The sequence below is a fragment of the Rattus norvegicus genome, chromosome 9 (genome assembly GCF_036323735.1).
Source record: "Rattus norvegicus strain BN/NHsdMcwi chromosome 9, GRCr8, whole genome shotgun sequence".
In the NCBI taxonomy this organism is placed as follows: Eukaryota; Metazoa; Chordata; class Mammalia; order Rodentia; family Muridae; genus Rattus; species Rattus norvegicus.
In genome coordinates this window covers 20,850,069-20,863,306 of record NC_086027.1, presented here as the reverse complement: position 1 = coordinate 20,863,306, position 13,238 = coordinate 20,850,069, and the positions used below count along the sequence as shown (strand labels likewise).

Below are 13,238 nucleotides of genomic sequence, written 5' to 3'. Positions count from 1 at the left end.
ATGCAGAATTCCTTTACTTTTACTGATCGTGGGGGTGGGGAGCTCGGGAAAGTGCCTGGCCCTTTAAGGAGGAGGGCCTGACAGTAGACTGTACCTTTAAGAGCCTCTTTGTCTAGAAACCTTCTTCAGTACCCTTCTGTGCCTCAACCAAACTTTGCCGGTGAGTCGCGCCGCGCCGCGTCTCTGCCTCTCATGCCGGCCCGCCGTAGCCGCTGACCCGAAACTTAGTACCCGCGGCGCGAACTCGCGTAAAGGGCGCGGGGCCCCGGGTCGCGGCCGGGAGGAGCGCCGTTGGCGCAATGCGGGACCTGGGGGCGGGGCTCTGACAGGCGGGCCAATGGACGATAAGAGGCGTGGTCCGCCCGCTCGTCTCGCGCCCCGGTGACAGCTCGCGCGTGCTGATGATGGCGGTAAATAGAGGGGGGAGAGGGAGCTGGGGAGGGGGCGGAGGGCCGGCGGAGCGGCCGAGGGGGCGGCCGGGGGGCGTGAGGGGCCGTGGTGGCTGAGAGTCCGCGCACACATTCGGAGGCGGGGACACGCGGCACCGGCATGCCGGCCCTCCCCTTTTAAAGGAGAAAAAAAAAAATCCACACACGCACCGGGTGAGGGGCGACAAAGGCGGCGCGCGCCTAGCGGGCTGAAGGAGCGGCGGCAGGGGGCGGGGCCGCGACGCCGGCGGGCCCGGGGCGCCCGGGGCGCCCGGGGCGGGGACGGCGGGCGGCGACAGCGAAGGCGCGAGCCCCGGCGCGCGGACGCTGCGTTTTGGCGGGGTGGGCGACGGCTGGGTTCTGAGGTGAAAGGTTTGAGGGGACCGAGGGGAAGGCAGGCTGGGGCGGGGGTTTGCTATGAGATGAGGAGGATTAGGAGAGAAAGGGTTAGAAGCCGGAGAGAGGAGTGAGGAAGAAACCCAGGCTGGCCCGGGGATGAGGTTAGGAAGCCCGGGGCTAGGAAGAGGGATCCGGGGTCAGGGCTAGGAGCAGGGGTCTGGAAGACGCCAGGCTTGGCAGGTGGGAGGTGTCGGGGTGAGAGGTGCCGGGGGCAGAAGAGTTGCAAGTGGAAGACAAGGAAGGAGCAGAGCCGGGGTAGTAGTTGGGAGTAGAGGAGGGAGAGTGATTAAGAGCCAGACGTGACAAGGGTGTGAACTAGTGCAGAGCTGGGATGAGCTGAAGGGCTGGGAGCCGCTGGGGTGGGATCGACAAGGTGTGGGTCAGTAGCTGGTGAGGGGTGTAAATTCTGCAAAGTGAGGGAGACAGGAGACCTGGATCACAACCTGGTGGAATCAAGATTCGGAGCGTTAGTGGAAGGGCTAAGGGGAAGCAAGCTGAGAGATGGGCGTTAATAGGACAGTTGTGAGAGAAAAAGGAAAAGGCTGAAAGGACGCTAGAAGCAGGCTGTAAGGAATGATGGTGAGCTGGGACCGAGAAACTGGGGACTTGTTTATTGAAGAGGTTCAGCAAGGTAATGATAGTCGAGTCAAAAGACTGGCTGAAAAGCAGCCCGAGGAGATGAGCAAGGAAGAGATGGGCCCTGGGATTTAAAGGATGGAATGGGGAGAAGGGGGAGAGAAAGGAGATTAAGGGAAGCTAGGGGAGTCCTGATGGGTGTAGAACTGGGGTGGGCTGCACAGGAGTGGGAACCGAATACTGCTTTGCCCTGAGGTGCCCCAGAAGGTCTGGAAGGGGCAGGGCACAAACGCTATAGTAAAGAATCCAATGTAGGGAGCCTTTGGTGCAGAAGATAAGGAACCATGGTGAGTGAAAGGGGACCTAAAAGCAAGGGTAAAATCTGAGAAATAGGGGCCCAGGTGGGGGTGCAGCATAGGAGTTCTTTGTTAAGAGAAATGTGTATTGAATTTGTGAGTCCTTTTGTCCCTAATAGTAGGAAATTCCACAAACCTTTTTCTCTCTTCAAGGAATCTTGGATCTAGTTTCCACCTTTCATTGCTTGAAAATTCACTTTCATGTCCACTTTGAAAAGAGGAAACCCGTCTTTGCTTGATTTTGTTCTTGTGTGGTAGAGAAATTGGCAGCCGTGGGTGCTGAAAACCTCTTGGTTCTACTAATGTTGTGCTAAAGGGTAACTGAGTTGAGTTTATTTGCAATGTGCCTATGTGATGTGATGGTTCTGGTGGGCAGAGGACAGTTTTATGATGGACAGTGCTGGGTGGGCAGGCTGTCTCGTCCACCGCCTTTTCTCATTGAAGACTGCACCATTGGGGAGAGAAGACATGACTCCTTTTTGTTTTCATCAGTCACATAGATTTCTGCCTAATTGTTTTCAGCAACTGAAGAAAATATACATATACATATACATAAACATATACATATATATGAATGAGAGAGAGAGAGAAGAGAGAGAGGTGAAAGAGGTGAACAACCAACCAGGGAAGTTGACTGAGCAGGAGACTGAAGTCACAGCTCTGAGGGCATTGAGTTCATATGCTGCTTCCAGCTTTGTGTGGGACATTTTTTGTGGGGTAATGTCTCACTCACCAGATCTGCAGACAGTAATGAAGAAAGGTGGAATATGGAGCTGTGGTGAATTTAGAGCTGTGGACCCATCTTTTAGATTACACAATGGATTTATGAGGACCCTCTATGAAAAAAACCTGTGAGATAAGAATGCCGTCCTCTTCTCTGCCTGTTGTATTTTATGACTGTGAATAGAAGTGCTTAGTAATATTTTCTAGAACCTTTTGATTTGTAAGACTCATTTTTAATTAAAATAGTTACATTTATTTATTCATATGTATGTGGAGCATTTATGGTGGTCAGAGGACAACTCGTGGAGGTTGGCTCTTTTCCCATCATATGTGTACCAGGGATTGAACTCAGATTATTGGGCTTGGCAGCAAGCTCCTTTACTCAGTAAGCCATCTCTCAGGCCCTAGATGACCATTTTGGAAATTAAAGGGAAGATGAGGATTTGGGGACAATTCTTAGTAGTGTGTTTTAATGATTTTTTAAATTCCAAAGTGATTATATTTAGGTAAGAATATTAATGAGTATTTACTTCATATTTGATAATGTGAAAAATAATGTGTAATTTCTTTTCAGAGGAATGGGGTACAAACTATTCTTGACTTTTTTTTTCAGATTTTATTCTATGTGTATGGGTGCTTTGCTTGCATGTGTCTGTATGCCACATGCATGCCTGGTGTCTACAGAGGGGCACTGCAGAAGAGGGAGTCAGATTCCCCAGTAACTGGAGTTACAGACAGTTGGGAGCTGTGTGTCTGTGCTAGGAATCTAGCTTGTGTCCTCTGAGGAGAGCAGCCAAGGGCTCTTAACTACTGATCCACCTCTCCAGTCATGTTCTCAAGGTTATTTCATGGTGTACATTCAGATAAACAATGGTACCTTTTCCCTTTGAAATCCTGAAGAGGTTGCAAGTGTTGTTGGCGCTGGTGCAATGTCTTGGGTTGGTCCTCAGCACTGCAAGCAACACAACGTCAACAACCCTAGTCTGGGGCTGGGTGTGTAGCTCGGCTGGTACAGGGCTTGCCTAGCATTTGTGAAGGCTTGGGTTTGATCCCAAGCACTGTATAGTGGCTCATGCCTGTCATCTGAGCACTCCACAGCAGAAAGGTCAGCCTTGCCTCCATGAGTGAGTCTGAGGCTACCCTGGGTTACAGGAGACTACATCTGAAACAAGCCAACATGAAAAGAGGCAAACACTCTCCTCTGGGATTAGCGTTATTTCTAAACAGAAAAGCCCAGCCTCCCAGTGTTGTGTGATTTTAGGTTGCTCTTATTTGGTGGATATTTGATATGTAGCAACACCTAGGTCTCTATCATTAGCAAGGTTTACTTTTGATTTGTGACTATCAGAGACAGTGTGTGTGTGTGTGTGTGTGTGTGTGTGTGTGTGTGTGTGTGTGTGTGTGTGTGTGTAATTTAGAATCTGAACTCTGGATTAACTGTTAGCTGTGCTTAGGGCAAGCTTATAGTTCATGGCTTACTTTCTGGCTTCTGCTAGGCAGATTCAAGGTAGATAATGATTTTAACAACTTGTAGGATAATTTTAAATTATTTTTCCTGCTTAATTGAGATTAATCTAGAAATATTAACTTTGAAAATGAAGAATATCTTCAATATGAGATGCCTGTTTCTGTGCAGTATGTGCACATGCTGTATTTGGGCCGTCTAAGGTATCGCCTTAGACAGTTGTGTTATGCTCTGACTAAGGTATCTCCTTAGACAGTTGTGTTGTGCTCTGTGTAAGGTATTGACGTTTTTATGATGCAGTTGTCTAAAGGTAATCTGTCTGTGTGAAAATACAAACTACAGGCTCAAAGGCAGGACCGTCTTTGAGTGGGGCCTTTGTTTCCTTCACACCACTATCCTGTGCTAAACATCTCATTAACGGTTGCTTTACTCTGGTCTCCTGTCTCCCTTTCCCTTTCCTTTTCCTTCCCCTATTTCCTTTCTCTTCCTCTGTGCTGGTGGTGAACTCCAGAGTATCTCATGTGCTGAGCAAATATTCTTAGCAAGGAACTGCACTCTCAGCCTCAGCGTATATTTCTAGAACTGAAAATGGATGATCTTTTCTGTTTGTGGGACACTGGTCTCACTATGCAGCCCTGGTTGGCCTGGAACTTACTGTGTTGACCAAGCTGGCCTTGAATCTGTCTCTGCTTTTGTTATGCTGGAATTAAATCGGTGGGTCACCATGCCTGGCTGAAAGTGAATCATTTTTTTAATTCAGACACTATGCTTAAAAGGACTCCAATGTTATATTTTAGCTGTTTTCTTTTGTTCACCTTATTTTGTTGTTGTTTGTTTTGAGACAGGTTCTCACTGTAGATCTCTCTCTAGTCTTGAACCTACTAGATAGAGCAGGCTGACATCTGCTTCTCCTATACTGGGAGTGACGGTGGGCTCTACCAATACTGGCTTGTCCCTAGTTTTCTGTTTTTGTTTTAAGGTTTGACCTCGCACTGCCGACCGGCCTAGTCTTAAGTTGACTCTGTGGTCTAATCTAGCCTTAAGTTTGTGGCCATCCTCCTGCCTAGCTTTTGAGTGCTAGTGTTATAGGCGTCAGTACCATACCCAGCAGTCAGTCGAACTTTTATTGGTTATTTGCTAAGAATAAAACTTATTTATATTTTCATGTTTGGATGAATAGGTGTACATAATTTTTTCCTGGTTAATTGTAGAGTCTTTGGGTGGAAAGAGACCTTGAAAGGATCTCCAGTTTTATCTGTGATTTCAGTCCATATCCACCTAAGTTATCCCAGTAGATCAAAAGTCATCTGTTTTCTTATAAATCTAAAGTGTCAACAGGGAGCCTTGTAGGTAATGTCTTATTTTTAGGAGATTTTACAAAGTAATCAGCACACACTTAATGCTCTAATCATATTCATTGCTTTGCCCTCAATCTTTTACAGGAAAAAAAGTCACTTATTGTTACATTTATAAAACCTTTAGCTGGTATGGTAACTCAGGGCAGTAATTCCAGCATTGAGGAGGCTGAGGCAGGAGAATATCCAGGAGTTTGAGCCTAACCTGGACTACTTAGTAAGTTCCAGGCCAATCTGAGCTCTAAGGTGAGATCTTATCTCACAACACAAAAAAGAAAGCAAGCAAACACTGGTGACAGAAGGTGTCGCTGAGTTGCATGACCCTCAGTTCCAGAACCTGTCATAAATCAACTCCTCACAGCAGTTCTGAGACACTTTTTTTTTTTAATTATTTATTTCATGTATGAGAATACACTGTCAGTGCCTTCAGACACACCAGAAGAGGGCATCAGATCCCATTACAGATGGTTGTGGACCACCATGTAGTTGCTGGGAATTGAACTCAGGGCCTCTGGAAGAGCAGTCAGTGCTCTTAAACTGTGCCATCTCTCCAGCCCCCGAGGCAGGACTCTTAAACTATTGTACTGAAATAAAGAGTCCTTTGAGATAAGATGACTTTCCTATTTCTACAGAGACATATTTATTTGGTCCTTACTAGCCTCTCAGCACAGATACTATTTCTGTCAATTACAACTCAGTGATACCCTTATTCTTTATTTTATATTTGATGATGGGGATTGTACCCCGAGCTTATGTACATAAGCATGTGCTCTACCACCCCGACCCTGAGTTCCTCCCTCAGTCTTGTGTGTGCCCATGCACATGTGTGTGGGGGTAAGTGTGTGTTTCCTCAGTCACTCCCTACCTCTTATCTGTGACGAGGGCTCTCACTGAATCCTGACTTCACCTTCTAAGCTAGGCTGGCTAGCCAGGAAGCTCCAGGAGGCTGTCATGTTTGCCTCCCTGGTGCTAGAGTTAATAAATGCCAACTGTCTGGCTTTTACATGTATGAGTACTAGGGATCTCAGCCGTGAGATTAGTCCTCTCAGTTGGGTCTTCTTTCCAATCTTTACATGATCTCTGGTTCTGTTCTGAAACATCCCCTCTCCTCTTCCTCTCCCTCCTCCCCCTCCTCTTCCTCCTCTTTTTCTTTTTCTTTTCTATTTAAGATTGTGTTTCATATAGCTCAGTTCAACCTAAAATCTGGAACTGTCTCTGTGCGTATGGAAAAGGATAACCTTGAACTCCTTTTTCTTTTTCTTTTGAGACAGGATTTCTCTGTGTACGCTGGTCTTCTGGAGCTTACTCTGTAGACCAGGCTGACCTGGAACTCAAAGATTCCCCCCTGCTTCTGCCTAAGTACTGGGATTAAAGGCATGCACCCCCACCCCCACTCAGCCTGCCTTGAATTCCTAACCTGCCTTTACCTCAGTTCTGGAGCCCAGAAGCTTTCCGCCATACACCCCCCTTTCTGTTTTCTTTTTAAGTGCTGAACCTAGGGCCTGTGCCTGGGGTGACGTCTGATACACATATTACACGGGGCTCTCCTGTGCTCTTCCTTATTCTTATTCTAAAATTGTTTTTGCAAAACCAACAACTCCAAACCAGATTTCTAGCACCTTACTGTGTTGCAGATTGCCAGTCCACTTTTGAAGTTGGAAAACTATTTACTCAGTTGAAAGATTATTGCTATTTGAGGAAAGATGGACGTTATGCTTCAGCTCAGCTATCCATGTTGTCTTTTCCTCTTTATTCTCTCTTTATGTATGCCTGCCTAAAAATGTACTCAGCCCTCTGCTTTCATCTGGTGACATGAATCGGTTTACTCACTGAAATTGAAAACATAGCCTACAGAGTGTGGTGGTTCACACCTGGAGTCTCAGCACATGGGGGACTGAGGCCGGAGGATTACCCATAAGTTCAAGTCCAGCCTGAGTAAGGTCTATCCCTAGCTCTACAGACTGTTAGAAAGCAAAGACTACAGAGACTACTGACTGAGTGCTTACCTTTGTTTGCTGAGCACGTACATTGTGACAGGAACGACGGGGGAGGGGCTTCTATTGGAGAGGTTTCTTTTTAAGGTGTTTGTTTCTTTGAAATGGGGTCTTGGGGTTGGGGATTTAGCTCAGTGGTAGAGCACTTGCCTCCGGAAAAAAAGAAAAAAAAAAAAAAAAGAAATGGGTCTTATGTAGCTGAAACTCTTAAACCTCCTGCCTACACTGTCCAAGTTCTGCAAGTGTAGGCCTGTGCTACTGAACAGTCTAGGCTCTTGAAATGATAGAGTAAGGGGTCTGGGTTTCTGGGTTCGGACCAGTTTTCTCTGCCACTTTGTTTTTTTTTTTACTGGAGCTGGGGACCGAACCCAGGGCCTTGCGCTCGCTAGACAAGCACTCTACCACTGAGCTAAATCCCCAACCCCTTCTCTGCCACTTTGAACTACAAGACAAGGAAAGTCTGAAGTGCAACAGGGAGAAGCAGAGAAACCTGAGTGTCTGGCACCGCAGACAGAATGGACAAGGCCTATGTTGGGGTGAGAAAACACATTCAACAGGCACCCAGAGAAGAGGCCCTCTGCAAAGTAGAGGCTTGGATGAGTCAACTGCAATCTCTTCTCCAGGGCTGCTGTTCCAGGCCCTCTGAAGAGCCTTCCTCCCTCCCCTCCCTTAGGCTTGGTCAGTTTGAGGACAAACAGGAAGGTTGCTTGAGTGACTCCTACAGATCTGGCCTTGAGCTTGTCCAACCAGTCCATCAGCAGGGGCTTGCTGGATGAGATTAAAGCTGCTTGTCTCAGGTCTGGAGGGTGAGCAAGAAGCTGGCCATCTTGGAAATGTGACACCTTTATTACCTAGCTAAATCCACTCTCCCTGTCTGTCTAACTCCTGGTCTCTCACTCCCATGATCTGCAAAATTATATTTTGATGACTCTGTGTTTTACTAGTCTTTCAATCTTGCGGGAAGTTGCAGAAATGACTGGAAGAGATTTTTATATGCCATCATTCAAATATGCCTTCATTCAAACCCACACTTGTTTTTACCTGATTTGTTTTATCATTGCTAAGAATGTTTAAACAAATAACATAGAAGAAAATTAATGAGCACATCTGTCCTAATAGAGAAGAGGGGAGGGACCAATGAACTGGCTCAGTGGTGAAGACCACTTACTGCTCTCGCAGAGGTTCTGAGTTCAATTCCCAGCACTCATGGTGCTGGTGGAGGCAGAAGCAGGCAGATCTCTGTGAGTCAGGTTCCAGGACAGCCAGGGCTATACAGAGAAACTTTGTCTCGAAAAACCAAAACAAAAGAAAAAGAAAGAAATCACACACACACACACACACACACACACACACACACACACACACACACTTTTTTAAAGGAGGCTAAGAGATGGCTCAGTGGTTAAGAGTAGTTAAGTGTGGTCCTCAGCACCCACACTGCAGTTCGTAATTGCCTATAACTCCATTTCTATGGGATCCTATGACTTCTTATGGCTTCCAGCATCACAAGGGTTACATGTGGTACATACATACATACATACACACACATATATATACATACAGATAACAGGCAAATGCACATAAAAAATTAAAATCAGGGCCAGGTGTGGTGACCCACCCAGGGGGCAAAGACAGGAAGATCTCTGTGTTTGAGACCAGCCTGGTCTACATAGTAAGTTCTAAGACAGCCAGGGCTACATAGAAAGACCCTGTCTCTAAATAAATAAATACCTTGGAAAAAAATGAAAGGGAATCGGTCTGGTGTATATTCTATTTTAGTCAAAGCCCTTGGGGTGAAGTAATGTCAGGGGTATTGGTTCAAAACCCGGACTTCCAGAAATGAGGTTGAGGCAGAAGGGTTCCCATAAATCCCAGGTCAGCCCGGGCTGCATTGTTTCAGGGGAGCTTGGGCTAGAGTGGGACCTTGCCTTGAAAGGTAAATAAGTAAACACAAGGGCTCGCTAAGGCTACGCAGTGCTTTCTTTAGCACATGCTGGGAAGATTCTGTGACTCGGGAATGACCGATAGGCAGGCTCCTGCTAGGGACAAACACTGTGCTGCGTCTTAGGACATAGTAGTTGCCAATGTTGCACTGTGTGAGAAATGTGCCGTGAAATATTTGAAGTGATATTTCTATCATGAAGATCTTTATGCAGCTTCAAGGAGCTGGAAAGGACCAACATACACAGGGTTCTGCTGCTGGAATGTTGACTGGGATTCATACAAGTCGGTCTGCCTTCCACTGAAGTAGTCTAAAGAAATAGTAACGTAGCCACCACCTCCTACCTAAATGTTGAATCGTTTCCATTGTTATCAGTGAGGAAGTGACCTGACCCCATCTCACCTCCAGACAGACTGCAGTCTACGGTGTTAAAGGTGTGAACCACTCAGGCCTGTCTAGCTGAAGCCAGAGGGTTATGAGTTGCTTTCTGACTGTGTGAAACACGGGACTTGTGGGCTTCATTTCCTTTTCCCCCTCTTTAAGCTGTTATAGAGCTATGAAATATAGCTCCTTATAAAAGCTGATTGTAATAATTAGAAACGCTTCCCTTTCATAAGGACGAGAAAATTACAAATTATTTGGGAGGCATTGTTTCTAGTCATGTGTTATTGTTTCTGAGACATGGACAGTTTTTAAGACTATAATACCATTCCGTTCCCATTCACATGGTAATAGGAGTGTGGGAAGTAAGGGCTCCTCGGAAATGTTCAGTGTTGTTTTTACCATGTGTCAGGTTGTAAACAGCATTCTGTGACAGGTATTTTTTCTCTTTGTCTTCCTTTGAGCTAATTAGTAATTTACACTCTAGTAGCATCTCTCCCAGCTTCCCGGTGTGAAAATGCTGCTACTCCATGCTTTCCCCGCAGTAGGGGCTGACAAATGGATGGAGCAAATGTTGGCTCGCACATAGAAGAGAATCAGGGTAAAACTTGATTTCTCCCTCTCCACCATGCCTTCCTTAGCTGTAGAAGTGTTAGGACCTTCTGGAACCCATAGCTACTGCCCGTGGTTCAGTTTGATACTTTGTGTGCTGTTTCCCACCCCCACTCCTGTGCGGTGGGATTTGGGGAGGATTCGCTCTGCACAGTGTGGAGCCCAGGAAGCTGGTCTTTACTGCCCCGACTCCAGTGGGATAACTAGCCTCCAGCCTCCTCTTCAGAAGCCTCCAGGCAGTGCTGCTCTTGCTGGGCCAGTGACTGCTCCCTCCATGGTGGGAGCTGAGTTAGGAAGATGCCTTTATCTGCCGCTTAGCTCCCCAAAGGGAAAGCTGTCTTACCTCTGTATATCAGCTTTTTCAAAAGACAGCTGAGTGATCAAAATTTAAATTATGACTGAGTTTTAACCTGTGTCTCCTCGAGGTCCTGCTCTTCCCTCCTTCCTGCTCTCTCTATGCTGTCTCAGATGCAGGGCGGGTGTGCAGGGCATTAAGTGTGCTCACTAGCACAGACCTGTGTGGAAATGTTAAAGCAGCAGGAACATTCCACTCCTAGGTAGCCTCCGAAGGGTTCCTTTGTCTTGTCAATGGGAATTTTATTTGAAAATTAAAGCAAGGATGGATAGAGGCTTATTGGTTTATCAGTATTGAGCTAAAATCCTTCTAGAATGGCAGATAAATTGGGGTACTTATTTTTATAATGATAGCTACTGATTTATCAGGATAGTAAGGTCACAGGCCCTGTTAGCACTAATTCAATTCTCCTTGAAAAAAAATTGTTACCTGGAGGTAGTCATGAAGAAAATTGGGTAAGAAAATGTGAATAGCTTATTTCAGTCATTGTTACTATTAGGGTTATCATCACAGGCATTGAGCCTCTGAGGGCGAATTGGCACTTGTGAACAGAGGTCATCTCATTTATTCAGCCTTACAAAGTCTGTGGGTCTGAATTAGTGTTTTGTCTTTATAAACCCAAGTTCCAGCCAGGCATGGTAGAACATACCTGCAGTCCTAACACTTGGAAGGTAGAGGCAGAATGAGCTGGAATTCAAAGTACTATTCAACTATAATACTCGAGCCTCACAGAACACCAGAGTTGGGTTCCCTGACCTACATCAGGTAACTCAAACCCATCTAAGTCCAGCGCCAGGCGACCCATTGCCCTCTTCTGGCCTCTTCAGGCACATAAACCTCCACTGCCCCATACAAAACCTTACAAAGAACAGGCGGCGGCAGCAGCCTGGAGAGAGCTCAGTGGTTAAGAACTCTTGTAGAAGATCCAGGTTTGGTTCCCAGCACCCACATGGCAGTTCAAGGCTGTCTGCAACTCCAGTTCCAGTGAGTCCAACCCTGTACCCATGTAAACCACATAAACGTATGCAGGCATGTTTACATACATATAAGTAAATTTAAAAAAATAACTCTAAGTCTATTTGTCAGTGTCCCATTGCTGTGAAGAGACCACACAACCATGGCGACTCTTATCAGGGAAAACATTTAATTCTGGGTTGCTAACAGTTCCAGAGGTCCTCTATCCTCCTGTTAAGAACATGGCAGCCCACAGGCAGACGTGGTAGCTGAGAGTTCTACATCTGAATCTAAAGGTAGTGGGGGAAAATGAGCCTCTGAAACCCAAAGCCTACCTTCAGTAACACACTTCCTCCATCAAGGCCACACCTTTTAATCCCTCTCAAGTAGTGTCACTCCCGGATGGGGAAGCGTTCAAATATATGAGTCTATAGGAGCCATTCCTATTCAAACCACTACATTGGGGAAAAAAAATCCCAGAATGAGGGATTTAGCTCAGTGGTAGAGCGCTTGCCTAGCAACCGCAAGGCCCTGGGTTCGGTCCCCAGCTCCAGAAAAAAAAAAAAAATCCCAGAATGTCTAGACTATCCTTGTGGATAGCCAATGCTAAATTTACCTTCTCTTGCTTGCTTGCTTGCCTGCTTGCACTTACATTAATTTAGTGTATGTGTGTCGTCTGCATGGACCACAGATTGTTCGTGGAGGTCAGAAGACAGTTTGTGTCAGTTGGTTCTCTTCCACGATGTGGGTTTCAGGGATGGAAGTCATAAGGGTTGGTGATAAACACCTTCACTGAGCCATGTCGGCTGGCCCCAACATTTACCTCTCTGCTCTTTCCTCTACGTTAGTTTTACCGCGTGCTCATGTTTAGACACTAACTGCACCTCTGCACTTTATAACACCTAGAGTAGATCAGATTCATAAGCAACACTACATAAAATGTCGTCCATATGTATTGATCAGAGAGGTATTATCAGATCTAAAGACTGGAGGGTCACTCAGCACTTCCCTCACATGGGCAAGGCCTGGCTTCTACCGTTAGAAAGGCGAAAGTAAGTGAGTCTGTGAAGACCCGGAAGTGAGTGCATAGCCGTGGAGCCAGTGCACTCATGTCCAAATCCCCACAGGCGAGCAACACTGTCCTCCCCGTTACACTGCTAGTGTGACTCTTGAATTCATCGTGGTCTACAGCTATCTTTAAATTCAGTAGTTCCAAACATTTACATATAAATAAAGTGAAACGTTTTTTACCCCCCCCCCCTTTACCTGTAAGACTGACGAACATTTAAAAGTCAGTGCCTGCCAATAGGATGGGCATTTGAGAAAGCTGAGAACCTCGCACACTGTTGTCAGGATGGAAACCTTGGCAGTGTTTATTAGGATTTCAAATGTGTGTATCTCCCTCTTTAGGAATTTGTTCTATATCCATGTACTTGAAATAAAGAGAAGTATGAAGCCTGAAATAGTGGCTTAACATTGCCTAGCATGCATCGGGCTCTAGGTTTGATTCCCATTTAAGAGTGATGAGCGCTGAGGCTGGGGAGATGGCTCAGTGGTTAAGAGCCTCACACTGCTCTGCCAGAGGACCTGGGGTCAGTCCCTCACACCCTTGTGACAACTGACAACTGGCTGTAACTTCAGTTCTAAGTTATTTGATGCCCTTGTCTGACTTCCATGGGCACACATGTAGTGCATATA

At 46.2% G+C, this 13,238-nt stretch overlaps 1 protein-coding gene across 5 annotated transcripts in view; it reads left to right on the top strand.

Moving 5' to 3' along the window:
* Positions 1-13,238, top strand: part of Usp49 (ubiquitin specific peptidase 49) — a 64,505-nt gene that overhangs the window by 4,375 nt on the left and 46,892 nt on the right. Inside the window, exon 1 of one of the 5 annotated variants that reach the window (XM_017596410.3) lies at positions 4-410. The exons of 2 other annotated variants lie outside the window; for them this stretch is intronic. The gene's annotated coding sequence lies outside the window, so the exon portion shown is untranslated. Of the gene's footprint in view, positions 1-3; positions 411-555; positions 603-676; positions 1,751-13,238 lie in introns of those variants that run through there. 2 more of the 5 variants (XM_039083485.2, XM_017596411.3) reach the window with 2 other exon arrangements.